Source organism: Petromyzon marinus, chromosome 9 (assembly GCF_048934315.1).
Source record: "Petromyzon marinus isolate PM22_M1 ecotype Great Lakes invasive population chromosome 9, UKy_Petmar_22M1.pri1.0, whole genome shotgun sequence".
NCBI lineage: Eukaryota > Metazoa > Chordata > Hyperoartia > Petromyzontiformes > Petromyzontidae > Petromyzon > Petromyzon marinus.
Window position 1 is genome coordinate 14,081,645 of NC_133675.1, and position 16,145 is coordinate 14,097,789.

Consider the following 16,145-nt stretch of genomic DNA (forward strand, 5'->3'; position numbering starts at 1 on the left):
ATAAGAGAGGATTTCTGAGCTGGATGATGATGCGAATCTGCATTCAGATAGGCATCAGTGTGCGTTTGCTTTCTGTAAACGCTGTGTTATATTACCGTTTATGCCATGTCCAAGCAAAATATCTAGGAAAGGGAGTGTGTTATTCACCTCCATTTCCATGGTGAACTGGATGGCCGGGTTTTGTGTATTGAGATGATTTAGAAAATCATTAAGTGTATCATTACCATGTGGCCAGACAACCAAAGTGTCATCCACATATCTAAACCAAAAATATGGTTTTAACGTGCTCGAGGCAAGTGCTCTTATTTCAAAGTTTTCCATATACAGATTTGCTATAGCAGGAGATAAAGGAGAGCCCATTGCTGCTCCTTCCTTTTGTTTAAAGAAATCCCCTCTCCATAAGAAGCAAGTGTTCTTTAAACAATGGTCAGCAATTTTCGGAATATCTTTTGGTAAACCTGTATTCTTTACTAGTGTATCAAGTAATTTAAGCGATTCGTTCACTGGAACCTTAGTGAATAGAGAAATCACATCAAAACTTACCAGAATATAATTAGGATTAAGTTTGATATCTTTAATCACATTCACAAGATGTTCTGAATTTCTTACGAATGAAGATGTCCTACCGATGTAGGGCTGTATTTGTTTAGTTATATATTTTGCTAAAGTATATATTTGGGCTAAAGTAGTGAACTAATTGTCTTTTGTCAACGTGACACTTTTTTGCTGATTGGCCGTGTCGGGTGGTGGAGGGTTACGACACATTTATAAATAGCACGATCTAACCCAAAACACCTTTATTATAAGCCTTGTGTAGGTCTACAATCTTGTCCCTGACATCCTTGGAGAGCTCTTTGGTCTTGGCCATGGTGGAGAGTTTGGAATCTGATTGATTGATTGCTTCTGTGGACAGGTGTCTTTTATACAGGTAACAAGCTGAGATTAGGAGCACTCCCTTTAAGAGTGTGCTCCTAATCTCACCTCGTTATCTGCATAAAATACACCTGGGAGCCAGAAATCTTTCTGATTGAGAGGGGGTCAAATACTTATTTCCCTCAGTAAAATGCAAATCAATTTATAACATTTTTGATATGCGTATTTCTGGATTTTGTTGTTGTTATTCTCTCTCACTGTTCAAATAAACCTACCATTAAAATTATAGACTGATCATTTCTTTGTCAGTGGGCAAACGTGCAAAATCAGCAGGGGATCAAATACTTTTTTCCCTCACTGTATGTAGTTTTAATGGCAGCGATGGCATGGTGGTTCTGGCATTGCACTAGAAATCCTGTGAGCTAAGTTCCATTCCCGGCCACAGCTAACATCAGTGGTGAGTGATATCTGATTCATCCTGCACTGAACAACTTGGTGAAGTATGGTAAAACAACTCCCAAATATATCACAGCATGGGGGACAGGGGGCTTCTTTCGTTCAGTGGAAAAGAGTTTTATTGCTCATGGGATTCCTCCAGTACAAATAAATATTCTGATTCTGATTTAGATTGGCTGAGAATTATTGCTACTATTAATTATCTGAAGCACGTCATCATTCTAAACTCAATGAACACTTGAATTGATTACCCAAAAGGGAGCTATTAATTGTTTTAATATTGCAAATCTTCTCTGTCACCAAATATCAACAAAAAATTGTTTTTTTGTGAAATGCAATGCATGTTATATAGCGAGACCACTTGGGGAAGACGTGATGGGAATCGCTCTCCGATGTGTTTTCAGGTTGGACAAAAACCAAGAACACATCGGAGAGCCATACAACACAACCGCCAGAGAGCCATACAGCACAACTGCGCAATCCCACACAGTAGAATGATGGCAGTGCCTCATCAGTTTACAAATGCTATGTCAGCAATGCATTTCCTTACCTTATATTATTGGCCTTGGCCGTATGTAATTTATAGCTGGTCTTTGAGCAGAAATGCAGATAAACCACGCAATTTTTTTGGAAGGATTCTATTTAAATGATAACAATGGAATAACTGGAAACATTAATGAAAATATTTTTTGTGATATTGCATTGGCCTATACCTTGCATTATTTTTTTGTTTATTCTTGGCACATTAATAGAAGTGCATGTATGCACTTCGTGCATATGTATACATATACAGTGAGGGAAAAAAGTATTTGATCCCCTGCTGATTTTGTACGTTTGCCCACTGACAAAGAAATGATCAGTCTATAATTTCAATGATAGGTTTATTTGAACAGTGAGAGACAGAATAACAACAACAAAATCCAGAAAAACGCATGTCAAAAATGTTATAAATTGATTTGCATTTTAATGAGGGAAATAAGTATTTGACCCCTCTGCAAACCATGACTTACTACTTGGTGGCAAAACCCTTGTTGGCAATCACAGAGGTCAGACGTTTCTTGTAGTTGGCCACCAGGTGTGCACACATCTCAGGAGGGATTTTGTCCCACTCCTCTTTGCAGATCTTCTCCAAGTCATTAAGGTTTCGAGGCTGACTTTTGGCAACTCGAACCTTCAGCTCCCTCCACAGATTTTATATTGGATTAAGGTCTGGAGACTGGCTAGGCCACTCCAGGACCTTAATGTGCTTCTTCTTGAGCCACTCCTTGGTTGCCTTGGTCGTGTGTTTTGGGTCATTGTCATGCTGGAATACCTATCCACGACTCATTTTCAATGCCCCGGCTGAGGGAAGGAGGTTCTCACCCAAGATTTGACGGTACATGGCCCCACCCATCGTCCCTTTGAAGCGGTGAAGTTGTCCTGTCCCCTTAGCAGAAAAACACCCACAAAGCTTAATGTTTCCACCTCCATGTTTGACGGTGGGGATGGTGTTCTTGGGGTCATAGGCAGCATTCCTCCTCCTCCAAACACGCTGAGTTGAGTTGATGCCAAAGAGCTCCATTTTGGTCTCATCTGACCACAACACTTTCACCCAGTTGTCCTCTGAATCATTCAGATATTCATTGGTAAACTTCAGACGGGCATGTATATGTGCTTTCTTGAGCAGGGGGACCTTGCGGGCACTACAGGATTTCAGTCCTTCACGGCGTAGTGTGTTACCAATTGTTTTCTTGGTGACTATGGTCCCAGCTGCCTTGTGATCATTTACAAGCTCCTCCCATGTAGTTATGGGCTGATTCCTCACCGTTTTCATGATCATTGCAACTCCACGAGGTGAGATCTTGCATGGAGCCCCAGGCCGAGGGAGATTGACAGTTCTTTTGTGTTTCTTCCATTTGCGAATAATCGCACCAACTGTTGTCACCTTCTCACCAAGCTGCTTGGTAATGGTCTTGTAGCCCTTGTGTAGGTCTACAATCTTGTCCCTGACATCCTTGGAGAGCTCTTTGGTCTTGGCCATGGTGGAGAGTTTGGAATCTGATTGATTGATTGAAACTTAAACTTGTGTGGACAGGTGTCTTTTATACAGGTAACAAGCTGAGATTACAGCACTCCCTTTAAGAGTGTGCTCCTAATCTCAGCTCGTTACCTGTATAAAAGACACCTGGGAGCCAGAAATCTTTCTGATTGAGAGGGGGTCAAATACTTATTTTCCTCATTAAAATGCAAATAAATGTATAACATTTTTTACATGCGTTTTTCTGGATTTTGTTGTTGTTATTCTGTCTCTCACTGTTCAAATAAACCTACCATTAAAATGATAGACTGATCATTTCTTTGTCAGTGGGCAAACGTACAAAATCAGCAGGGGATCAAATACGTTTTTCCCTCACTGTATACTGGTGATATTATTGCGGCCTTTGCTACACGCATTGTAGCTTGTCAAGAAAAAAAGAAATCACCTACCTTGGCGCAAGGCACAATCAGGGTTCTCTTTCCATAACCCTCACCATTGCTGATGGAGTCATCATTGCGAGCGCAGGGTAATTTACGCGGGTCGGTAGATTGCTCACGACTGGCTCTGGGCTGGCTCTCTGTAGCAGGCAGGGCGCTCCATAATCTAATTGGCAGCGTGTAAGGCTGGGCGGAGGCTCACGCACTTGTCAGTTCACACAGGTGTTTGGGTCTTTACAGCAGCGGTCGAGTCGTTTTTTTAAGCGTGTGAAATATTATACGTACCATTGTGAAATTTCAGGATGGGGTCTGCCCTTTGCATTTAGTATCGTGCTTGTCTAGATTGGATTGTTTGAGGAACTCGCAAATCTTGAAAAAAGGATCTGGCTTGTCGCCCATCGGTGGTCCCCTCACAAAGACGAAGGCTGATGAGGTTGGGGCACGGCCACCCACCGTTACACTGCTTCAACCGAACGCGTTTTTACGCCATTCTCTAAATGGCACCGTTGTGAAACTTGTGCAAAACCTATCACCAGGCTGCCAAGGGGGCATGAGGTGACAGTTTATTAGGCCCTGAATATTATACATGTGGCTTCACCGAGCGAGGAACGAGAAACTTCAACGCGCGCTCACCTCACGAGACAAAGCACCTTGCGCCGAAATTACCAAGTCTTTTTCTGTGTGCCTCAGTATATAAAAAATAGATTTTTCCAAGACTGAACCTATCAAATTTGCACAAACCATCCCAAAGGCCGTGAGACTATATTCAATGTACAGTTCTGTGTTAACTCAGATGGAGCGATTTATATTTTATGTTGAGGGTAATTTAATCTGGAGTTATGTCAGCCACAAATTATGGCCCGTATAGAGTAGGTGGGAATCAGTGAAGAGCACTGCACATATTAAGTTGGGTCAAATTAGTCGGGAGCACATTAACCCTGGCATCCAAAATTGCCCTGGTGGTCTCAACTAATATCAGGTTTTTTTTTTTCTGCTGTAAGTAATCACAACATCTTTGCCCGTTTGATGTTTACATCAGGGAATTCTATCCACCCAGAGCTGCGTCTCACCACATCGTGCACAATTTATAATGCTGAGAATATAGAATGTAAAAAATAATAGCCGCACATTACATTTATAAAATTGTCATAGTAATAAAGCTACTTAGAAAACTGAGATTAATTAGATGTTTAAAATGGTGGGGAGTGAAATAAAAATGTGACCATTTTGTTCCGTGCCACGTGGAGCACCTTTATGGCTTTACTACAATCCAGAAATAATGGCATATTCATTACTGAAGTTTGTAGCTCTGACATTTCAACCGATAACCCTAGAGCCCGCAAATTTTGAAGGGTTAACGCTTTCACAAGCCGTGTGGTATAAAGCCGGGGATAATGAGCTGTCTATCGCATATTGCATGCGATTCCGCATGCAATATGCGATAGACAAGGGCCAGACACTTTCACCGGGGACACTGTGGTCAAACAAGACCAAAGTCCTCAGTCTAGCGGTGATCTGGGGAAGCCCAATGTTACTGCGATGTATCCACATTCAACACACAAACGGTGTATACATTTCGCTTGTCTCACTCAGTTTCGCCATCTCTCAACAAAATAGGGCGAAAGCATGCGGCATGGACAGCGATAGCGTCATGGTTATAGATGATAACATCCAAGTGAATTTTCAGATGTTTTAATCCTCTAGTGTGCTCACATGTACGTAACGATTACGTGAATCCCAACATGTTTGGGCATGTTTATTGCATTTTTAGAGTACAATAGAGATGCATTGCTTTGAAAGGCGTTCGAAATACTTTATAATGGATACACAGAGAGTGGGTTCAGGGTGTTGTTTTACAACAGTGTCGGGTTATGCGTGTACGTATGTTGAACTTAATTCGCACCGTACATAGCCAATCGTGCTAATCTCAAGTGCTTGTGATTGCAAAAATGAGCATCAGAAAAATACGTTTTTCCAGTGATGCCCTCACGCTGTGAAATGTCAGAATGATAGACGTGACAATCCCACCATCTTGGCCGTGCTCTCGTGAAACTGTGACCATTTCGGTGGATGATCAGTTTCCACGCGTTGTGAGCTTCTCCACTGCTAGACCCCTCTTTTGAAAGCACACGTCTTGAAACTGCTTTGAGGTTTTCAGATACTGCAGTAGATTTTTTGGATTTTATCCCCGTCACAAAAGCCTCACTTTAAATGGTCAAATTTAGTTGGCTTTCGCTGTTTTTGAAGTGTGTGTGTGTTTAGTCTGTGTGTGGCCATTCTTTGTAAATGGGCTCAATGGTCGTGTGATAGAGGAGATGTGGCCAGCCCATCACATTAAAAAAAAGAACCACCTCCGTTTTCATGCAACAATATAAAAAAAAACATCACTGGACACAACTGTATACATTTTTGTTTTATTACAGCACCTCCAATTGGTTCAAAATGCCACAACCAGAGTGCTTACTTGCACACCTCATTCACAGTACATTCATCCGTTTCTTAAACAACTGTACTGGCTTCCTAATGAGCCAATGCAGTAAATTCAGGATTGATTTCAAAGTTACGCTTATGACTCATTCGGCCCTTTATGGTTTTGGGCCTTTATATGTTACAGGAACTGTTGGCATTTTATGCTTCAGTTCACACCTGAGATCAGTGAATGCTAAACGTTTGGTGGTTCCTAGAAGTTGTTTTAAAGCAGTGGGGGCAAAGGGCCTTGAGTTATTATGCTGCCTGCCTTTGGGACTCCATCCCAAGGCAAATCAGGCGCAGCTGAATCGTTTATTTAAATCACAGAAAAAAATGGTGGAATTACCTTTATCCTTGATCGTGATTGATCGGATTATAATTTTAAACTATTCCCAATGAAGCAATCCCGGATGACAGTGCACGAAGATCGCTGTGTGAAAGTGAAATGTATTGCACTGAATTGTATAGGCCGTAGGCTTGTGTGGCAAGGTCGAGGAGTGGTGGGCAATGGCGCAGGTGGCACCCTTGCTCAGCAGTGGCAGGCAGGTCGCGTGCTTCTGTCCTGGATGGGGCATCAAGTGCGCGCTGTGCAAATTGCCGGGCACGTGTTGTATTTGCATGCAGAGAGATGCCAATTACTGAATGAGTTCTGCTCACATTCACAGCACATCAGGGGAGTGGGTAGCAGAGATAGGGACAAGATGTGGGGACGTGTAGCGGTGAGGTGGAAGAAGGGAGAGAAAGGCAAATAAATGAGTGCGGAGTTATCGAGTGAGCAGAGAATCTAGTGGTGTTGCACTGACGATGGCATGTGTATGTCTGTTTATTGATCTTCTTTCGCACCGTACGAAGCCAACCGTGCGAATTGGAGGCGCGTGGTTAAGACACAACTAATTTGTGGAACAGTGCTAGACTTTGTGAATGGTTAGTGTTGAACTCCATGGTCGGAGAGCTGTACATCGACAGCGCAGCAGCGCGCAATCGTTTTTGCAGAGGGCAAACATCGGGGACAGTCTTGTCTCTGAAGTGCAGTGTTTTTTTATGACGGAATGGTTGAGAGATAAAAAACAACTCTCTTCCACCGTTGCTGTCCCGTCCGGCGTACGAGCACCAGTCGCTGGGATCGGCACATTAACCCAGGCCGTGTTCGCCTTACCACACGACGGGACTCTGCCACACTCCCTTCGCCTTTGTGTATCAGCTAGAAGCTACGGCAACAACAACAGCCGTCATTCACCATTTTAGTGGCGGTGACGTCACCACGGCGCTTGGTGCCACGCTAGGTGCTCTTTGAGGCCACGTGAAGTGTTGCAGGTCCGCTGGCAGGAGGTCACGGAACAGACGCCGGTGCCATGGGTTGACTGACTGAGATGACTGGCAGATGCACCAACTGTGCTCCCTACTGCGCCAACTTTTTGCGTTTCAGCTGCCCGGCGCTCCGCTCGTTTTTACGAACGTCGCCTCTTCTGCCCTTGTTGCTGGAGGGCGAATGCCTCCAACTCCCCAGCAGCATCCTTCACAAACCTCCTCCACAGAGGCCGATCTTGACATCGCCGGTACTGGTCACCGGGCAAGTGAAATGAACTCTATACCCATCTGTACGACATCTGTCCATCTCTTCTCTCGCCCGTGCCGCATCCGTTTAGCCCCATCTATCTGGCGGCCGAGCAGAGGCTGCTTGGGCATGCGGTGGCTGGGAACGCGGGCTACATCAGTTGGAAGCGTGACACTTCACACTCCCCTTAGGAGATGTGGTTGGAAACGGAGCACCTTCAGTGAAAACAATTGCATCCCATTTTACAGGATTTATTGGCTCTCCTCAATTCGGCTCGTGTTCAGGCATGTGCAAATACCACCAAAGAGCAAGCTAAAAAAATTGAAATATCATGATCGGGGTTGGGAGAGAGGATGGGGTGCCACTGCCCGGTAATGAAAAATGGTCATGCCACCTAATTGGCTCAGTCAGAGGCGTCTGCAAAAAAATCCACAAAGGGGTCTCTAGGTGCCACTACACAATCGCACCTGGACCGCTCATCGCAACTGCCTGAAAAGCCTTCTGTTGATGCGTCGAAATGAGCCGGAAGCAAGTGTAATGTTTCCCCTGTTTAACAAATAGGCTTTCGCGACCAATATTATTAATCGTAAAGATTTTTGGGTTAGATCGTGTTAAGTATAAATGCGTCGTAACCCTCCACCACCCGACATAGCCAGTCAGGTTTGTCACGTGAACAACACGCCAATTAGTTACTACTTCAGCCCACCAGTGTGTTGGAGACAAAATCCACAACATTTACAATTTTAACATGACGTTTTGCCCGGCGATGCTGGATATAATTACCAGCGATCTAACCCAAAAACCTTTACTATGAATATTGGTCGCGAATGCCTATTTTGACTTAAAGCTTTTGTGACTGCAGGAATTCATATTCTTGGGTCTTTCGGTAATATTGTTATTATTTTTTATTATTTGATCTATCTACGTGGCTTTACCGAAAGACCCAAGAATATAAAAGCCTATTTGTTAAACAGAGGAAATATTACACTTGCTTCCGCCTCCCAGCTCATTCCGACGTATCAACAGAAGTCTTTTCAGGCAGTTGCGATGAGCGGTCCAGGTGCGATTGTGTAGTGTCAACTCCCGGTGGCATCGGATGGATCACCGAACTCAACGTGCAGTTAAGATGTTACGTGAGTTGCTTTTGAAACGCCACGTGGAAAACATAGAGCGACTGCACAGGGTGCTTTGATGTGGAGGGAGAAGCGGGGGCACACTGGCACCCCCACCTCGAGTGGACGTCTGTGGAAAAAATAAGAAGAGCTTAACACCTCGTCGGATTCCTCCAGTACAAGTAAATATTCTGATTGTAATGTTTGTGAAGACTGAGAGGCGTGCATGCAAGGGCGTGCGCTCATCAGGCGCCGGAAGGTTCGCGACGCGTGAAGGTGGGAGCCCAGCAGACTCTTGAGGTGGAACAGAGTGTGGGGAGTGAGGAGCGACCGAACATTGTTTCACAGGCTGGAGACGACCTGTTGGAGTCGGCTCCGATGATGTGCTAGATGGCGAAATATCTGTCGATAGCTTGATTAGTGTTGATGGCTCGCGGTTTGATTGTTGTTGCGAAAAGAGAAAAATATTGGGTATGGAGTTAAGTTTTATTGACGAAGTGTGGTTATTGTTTGACTAAATAGGATACGTGTGCATTCTGAATTTAAATTATAGGGTAATGTATTTGCTTTAAATGGTGTTTCATTGATATTTGGTGACGGCGAGTGTGTGTGTGTGTACATTCCTCGTCAATAGAAGTGTTAATTCCCAATTTTCTGAGCTATACTTTTTCCTCGTAAGTAAAGGCCCCACCTTTCCTATTTTACTCCGTTCTTTGTACCACAAAGTTGCCCATGTGAGGCCTTGAGGTAGTGTTAGGCAGCTCAGGTGGAGCAAATGGCTGAAGTGGAAGGTGCTTTCGACTCGGATTCTGGACATTGTTTGTTTGCTTATCCAAGCCATGTGGGTCTCACTCCCAGCATGCTGTGTATTAAATAAATCTTGTGCATATCCCGCGTACGTATGCACGTATATTTAACTTATTTCGCACCATACGTAGCCAACCGTTAGAGGTAATCGGAGTTAGCGGGGCGAAGGACAACAAAATAAACGCAAAAATACGTTCTAAAGACGTGACTTTTCAATCTAGATTTAAAAGTGCATGGCCATGTGAGAGTAAATTACAACTGTCAAAATATCCACCTCCTCTGAGCTGACAGCTGTCGCAAATTTGCATGCAGAATATGCGCGCGATTTTGAGTTTGCACGGCATGCTGGGAGTCCTGCAAAATTTTGTAATTGAAGACTCATTTTGTTTTCATATCTACTGTATTATAATTTGTTTTCAGGCGACAAATATATAAAAATATATAGGTGTTTATTTTTGTTGAATTGGCTCTCTGTCGAGTGAAATCGCTTTAATATCGTATTTCATGCCACATGCTTGTGCTGTGCATCCCGACTATAGACAATTATTGGGATACTTAATGATGACTTCAGGATTATTTAAAACAGGCTAAGGTAGCATAAACAATATATACATGAATCTATCCAAAACGCATTAGGTGTGTGTGTGGCTTGATTCTGTACAATATGACCCAGTGAACTTTTGAAATTCGCTTTAAGTGTGGTTTTGCCTTTATGGATGAGTGGGCAAAAACACAGCAGCACTTAAAGTTGGGGTGCAGAAAATGATTGAATACGACACATTATTTTCAGTAACAGAATAGAGCATATGGAAGGAATGTAACTAGGTGGACATACTATTGCTTTCCATGCTGGCAATATAGCTTGTTTTTATTTCTTTAAACATCAGATAATTATATTTATGGTAAAGTGCAATGTACTGTACATGAAGGGCAGTCATAGAGTTTTGAGAGCAGGATATAAAATGTTGAGTTCACACACATTTATTCGTACTCATTAGTCTGTTTCATCATCATAACAATAACCTTTATCAAAGCAATACACCAATGTTATGAGCACATTAATTGTTCATAGCATAAATGAACAATGTACAGTATAAGTATACACATACCATATTATTACAGGGTATACTTAAAGGTTGGCTGTGGGAGATGCTGTTCTTGATGTGAGGCTAATGAGAGAGAGAGAGAGAGCACTCTGTCATGTATGAATGATGAGGTGGTATTGAACTGCATCCAGTAGGGCTTAGGGAAATACAAGACAAAATCCTTCCCGTAAATGCCCGTATTTGTCCCGTGTTCTAAATACACAATTGATGCTTGTGTAATAAACGACTTCCACGACACGTTGAGGAGACTTGCGTCCTTTCTTTATTAGTTACTAGCTGTACTACCCGGCTTCGCCCGGGACTTGGATTTACCACACCCGACCGCCTTTGTCTCCCCAGTGGCGATGTTCACACCACAACAGTTACTCGTTTGAGGCTGAGTCGACCTAGGGGAGGCCCAGGACCGGTTCAAATAATCGTCACCGGTGGTGGCCGTGAGCGGGAATCGAACTCGGGTCGCCGGGTTCGTTGCGTAGCGCGCTAACCACTACACGACAATGCGTTACGATTCCACGTGCGAGGGTCACGTGACAGATTTGACGTCACAGCTTACTTGCCGTGCAAACAATATATACATTATTGAGCTCCCCCCCCTAAAAAAAAGTGTATTTTTATAATTTTTGCATGGTGTACAGTCTGGAAAGTACCCACATGGCAAATTTGAAGTTCGTTGCATGTCGGGAAGTACGCTAAACATTTTGAACAGACACATTCACAACTTTGCTTTTTTCTTCTTGGTTCTTTCGGTAAAGTCACGTAGAATGGAAATAAAATAATAAAAATAAAACAATAAAATACTCACGTTTCGGCCACAACACAATTAGCCTTCTTCAGGTGAAGGAACAGAACTGTCGGGACGACAGCGCTTCATTGAAGCATTTATATTGCTCATGGCTTCATTGAAGCGCTGTCGTCCCGATAGTTCTGTTCCTTCACCTGAAGAAGGCTACTTGTGTTGTGGCCGAAACGTCGTGAGAATTTTATTTTATCATGTTCAATTTTTAGTATTTTATTTCCATTCTACGTGACTTTACCGAAAGAACCAAGAAGATGAATCCCTGCAGTCACGAAAGCTTTAAATCGAAATGTAACTTTGCTTTTTATATATGTGGAGATGATTGCTCGGCTCCGCACTCTCTTTAGATGGCCACCCTCTCTCTCTCTCTCGCCGCATGCACGCGGCTCTCTGCTCCTCTGTTCCCGCGCGGCTTTCCTCGCTCTCGCTCCCCGCGCGCCGCTGGTCGACGGCGTGCTGGGAATCGGGAGAGCTTCGCCCGCGGCTGCCACGTGGTCGGTGGCTGACAAGATGGCGGAGACGCAATCCGGAGCCCGAGGCTCCCACACCAAAACCCGAGTCCTCCTCCTGCCTCTCCTTATATCCTCCTTGGCGGAGCAAAGCCCCGCCTCTAACCACGCCCCCTTCAGAACCTTCTCGATGGTTCCCGCGTGTCCCCCTGAGCTCCGCCCAAGAACTTTGGCCCAGATCAAACCCGTAGCCCTGATTGGCTATGACCGATGCGGCAATGCCTATGTCGGTGTGCTCTCTCATTACACTTGTACTCCGGCATTGGAAGCAGCAGCCGTTTGTAATATTGAGGAGAAAAATGTAAAAGGCCTATTTCCAAGAAGGTTTTGAGTGAATTTAGGAAACTTAATTAGTCCAACAATTAACATTCCAATAAAGAATGCAGACAGTTTGGGAATGCCTTTAATTGCATTGAACCTTGGTTATATTTTAATTCCTTACTGCCATGAGCAATATAAATACATTTAAATGTGAAGGTAATATAACAAATTAATATTTAAAATACCTTCCACAGGATTCACTTATACGTGTATACAGCTATGTTTACAAGCACAGTACTTTAATTATTGTAACTAAAACATAGTAAATGAAAAGGCATAATGAAATTGCCAAGTCCCTTGTCTCACCTACCAAATTGCTGCCTTTTAAATAGAGGGTTAGCTGTTCCACAGACCTCTGATTAGCCAGGCCAATGGCTTATTGAACCACACAAATGTACTTAACGCCTTCTGTTACACCTCATCCAGGACTGCACCATTCAGCTTGGAAGAAGACATTGTGAGCACAGCTTTCTCTTGTGGATCTCAGTGATACCCTGCTGTGGTGAGACATGTGGTGGGAAGAAAGGGAGATCAAGGGATGCCGGATTTGGTGGAGGGTGCCATCACAGCAGGTGTATTTGCTCTCCAAAACTACTAAACAAAGACAATAAAACCTCTATTTTTTATTTTACCATGTGAAGGCCCACTGAGCTATGTAGCTCTTTTTGCAGAAGCGACTCAGCTATAACAAATGATAGCTCAACGAAGTGGCTTAAAATATGGGACCTTTCTTGGCAGTATTAAAATATAACAATAGGTGTTACCCTTTCTGGCAATAAAACAGGTGTCAAGATGTTAACACACCAAACAGAAGGAATAATGTCTGCATTAACCACACGTACTTCTGGTTAACATGTGGACCAATCGGTTTCAAAGACAATCCATATATTATCATAGCATGTTTTTGTTTGCATGTTCACCATAAGTACGTGTGGTTAATGCAGACATGATTCCTTGAATAAGGATTCTGTTTGGTGTTTTAACATCTTGACATCCGTTTTATTGCCAGAAAGGGTAAAACCTATTGTTATAGAAGTGTATGATCATGCCGTGGACATTTCTAGCAGACAAATACTCGAAACACATGTGGATTCTAAATGTGCAGGGGAAACACCGGAGGGAAACCCCCACGCAACCACAGGGAGAACATGCACGTTCTAAACACATGCGTCGGAGTTGGGATCGAACTCATGTCCCTGCATAGCAGGCGAGGTAGATAACATCTCGGCACCCAGAACCGATGGCCATGAATCTCAAACGTTCTTGATGCCATTCATAAAATGAAAGTGCATGGCTCTAGGCAAGCCTTTAGAGTTCACGAGTGCAATTCTTATGTAAGCTGATACAACATTTAATGTCGTGCTCATGTAACCTTCTGCTCGTGGTATTATTACCTCATTCATATTTTTCTGCTTATTATAAGCCCTGTCGTGCGTTCAATCTGTTATGATTTTCATTTAGTAGGTGAGATGATTTTAAAAATATATAAATCTTTCAATACAGTGAATAGCGGGACACAGGAGCGGTGCAGTTATCAGTCACCACTGATATTGGCCATGGATGGAAATTGAAGTCGGCTCGTCAGGTTGCACGCGAACGCAACCAACAATTTGCTTGTATACGAGGGATGTGAGTGAACGTACACGAAGGGGTCCAGTAACAAAACTATGCATTCACCATGAAGCTAGGCAACAATAGGCTTGGCTGTAGGAATAGGCTCTAAGAAAAGCCGTCTCGGGTGTGGACCAATCTAATTCAAGGACAGTGCATATTATTATTATCAGAGTTGTCCTTTTTGTTTGCATTTTGACTGCTTGTGTTGCGGTTATTGCAAACATGATGTCTTGAATAAAGGAGTCAGCTTTTGTGCCAGTTAAAAGGGTAAAACCTATTCCTATATCTTGTTACTGGCAAAGGAGGTCTCATAATGTAAAGGCTTGGCTGTATTTGCCATAGCCTAGGCAGGTCAGATCCCACGGGAACTCCCTCTGTCTTTGCTGAAGGACACACCAGAATTCGAGTGGAGTCAGGCCAGTCACCTGCACTAGGTAATCAACCATACAATTAAATGGCGCCTGATAAGCGATACAAGCCAGCTGCTATCAGGGGATAACCACCAACACCACCTATGGGACCCCTACTGGGCTAATGGGACCCAACACTCGGGCCGCCAAAAAATGACTCAATACGCCTCAACAACAATAACCCCACAAACTGTGTTAGTAGCCATGCCTAAACACAGGACAGTTACCTTTAACTCCTTTATCATTTACAAATAGCCAGCCTAGACCGTGGGTGGTGACTCTTGTTCAGAGCTTGTATTCGTCACTAGTATTGCGGACAGTTGTGAAACAATGCGATTAACAATTTGAGAGAAGTTAATTTATAATTCACGTTCGTGGTTGGGGGGCAGGGGAACTAACACATTAGGGGCTCCGTCAGGGCAAATCTACGTGATTTGATTTACTAAGTTAGCCACTTTTGTGGGGTAATTTAGAGAAAACGTTCTCACTGGACGAGACATCTCTTTTAAAGTCGACACATGAGTATTAAAAAAAACCTAGAGGCGAAAAAAGTAAAGTGAACTTAGAAAAGACCAACTGCAGTTTGACGAGGAATAGCTTGTTAGAGTTTGAGAGAGAGAGAGAGGAAAAAAAAACACCGCAATTAAAATGTTCATGCTTGCTTGAAGAAATAGTCCATACAAAGCAAAGAAGTCTGCTAAAACTAATATAGGCCTCGTTTTGCCCACTGTTTGTCAAGTTAATTGTCAAGTTATGCTCATTTTTTTGTTAATCAACGGATGGCACTGGTGCACAATGATTGCACGTGAACTCTCTACCTACTGTATAATATGTTTAAGCCCAATGCTTTCACGTACAATTGAATCTTTATTGGGACAAAAAAAAATCTGAATCATAATTTTATCGAAAGGTTTCAAATTAAATATTTCTACGGGTTTTGTATATGTACTGCAGAGCAAGTAATGTGGCTATAAAGTCCCTAAGGGCAAGCAGTGTTGCAAGGCTATGGACCGCATTTGAGAGATTTTTGTGTTTAGAGACATTTGAGGATAATGGTACTCAAACCTGAGGTCGCATCACAAACATTGCAGAAGCATTAAACAAACAACAACAACAAAAATCACCTACACCATAAGCGCATTTCAACAACAATAAGTTCGTTAGTTTCCACATTAGCTTGCCAAAGCACGCCAGGTTCAGTGCTCTCGGTGTATGTCGCACACGCACACACACTGCCACTATAAGGAGTTCACGCAGCAGCCTTTGGCTACACTAGAAATGTAAAACAGTATAGATGTGTATGCAGGGATCCTTGTTATTTCCCGATGGATTATTTGTTCCTCAGCACGGTGCTCTGAATGTTATGTGATGGCTTTGCCTGGACCCAAGGAGGCTGCAGCAAAGAGGACAAAGACAAAGATCCCCCGTGTAGCCTCTAACAGACTGTTGGGGGCAAGTGCTGTTAGCGAGTAGCACCTACGAAGGCCGGCAAGGGACACACGAGGCGGGCGGGTGGCCAGCACGACGCCCGGCCGCCTTTGTCTCCCCTGTGTCGATGCTTTTACACAACGCACCAGGTACTCTTTTGAGGCTGAGTCGACCTCGGGTAGACCCAGGACCAGTTCAGATAATCATCACCGGTGTTGGCCGTGAGTGGGAATAG

The 16,145-nt window shown here is 43.5% G+C and overlaps 1 long non-coding RNA gene across 4 annotated transcripts in view; it reads left to right on the forward strand.

Annotated features, from left to right (window-relative positions):
• The window catches only part of LOC116940475 (uncharacterized), a 136,637-nt gene that overhangs the window by 104,575 nt on the left and 15,917 nt on the right, over positions 1–16,145 (forward strand). For 2 of the 4 annotated variants that reach the window (XR_012941342.1, XR_012941344.1), the window contains exon 4: positions 1,734–11,073. The exons of the other annotated variants lie outside the window; for them this stretch is intronic. This is a non-coding gene — a long non-coding RNA (uncharacterized LOC116940475). Of the gene's footprint in view, positions 1–1,733; positions 11,074–16,145 lie in introns of those variants that run through there. 4 annotated transcript variants of the gene reach the window in all.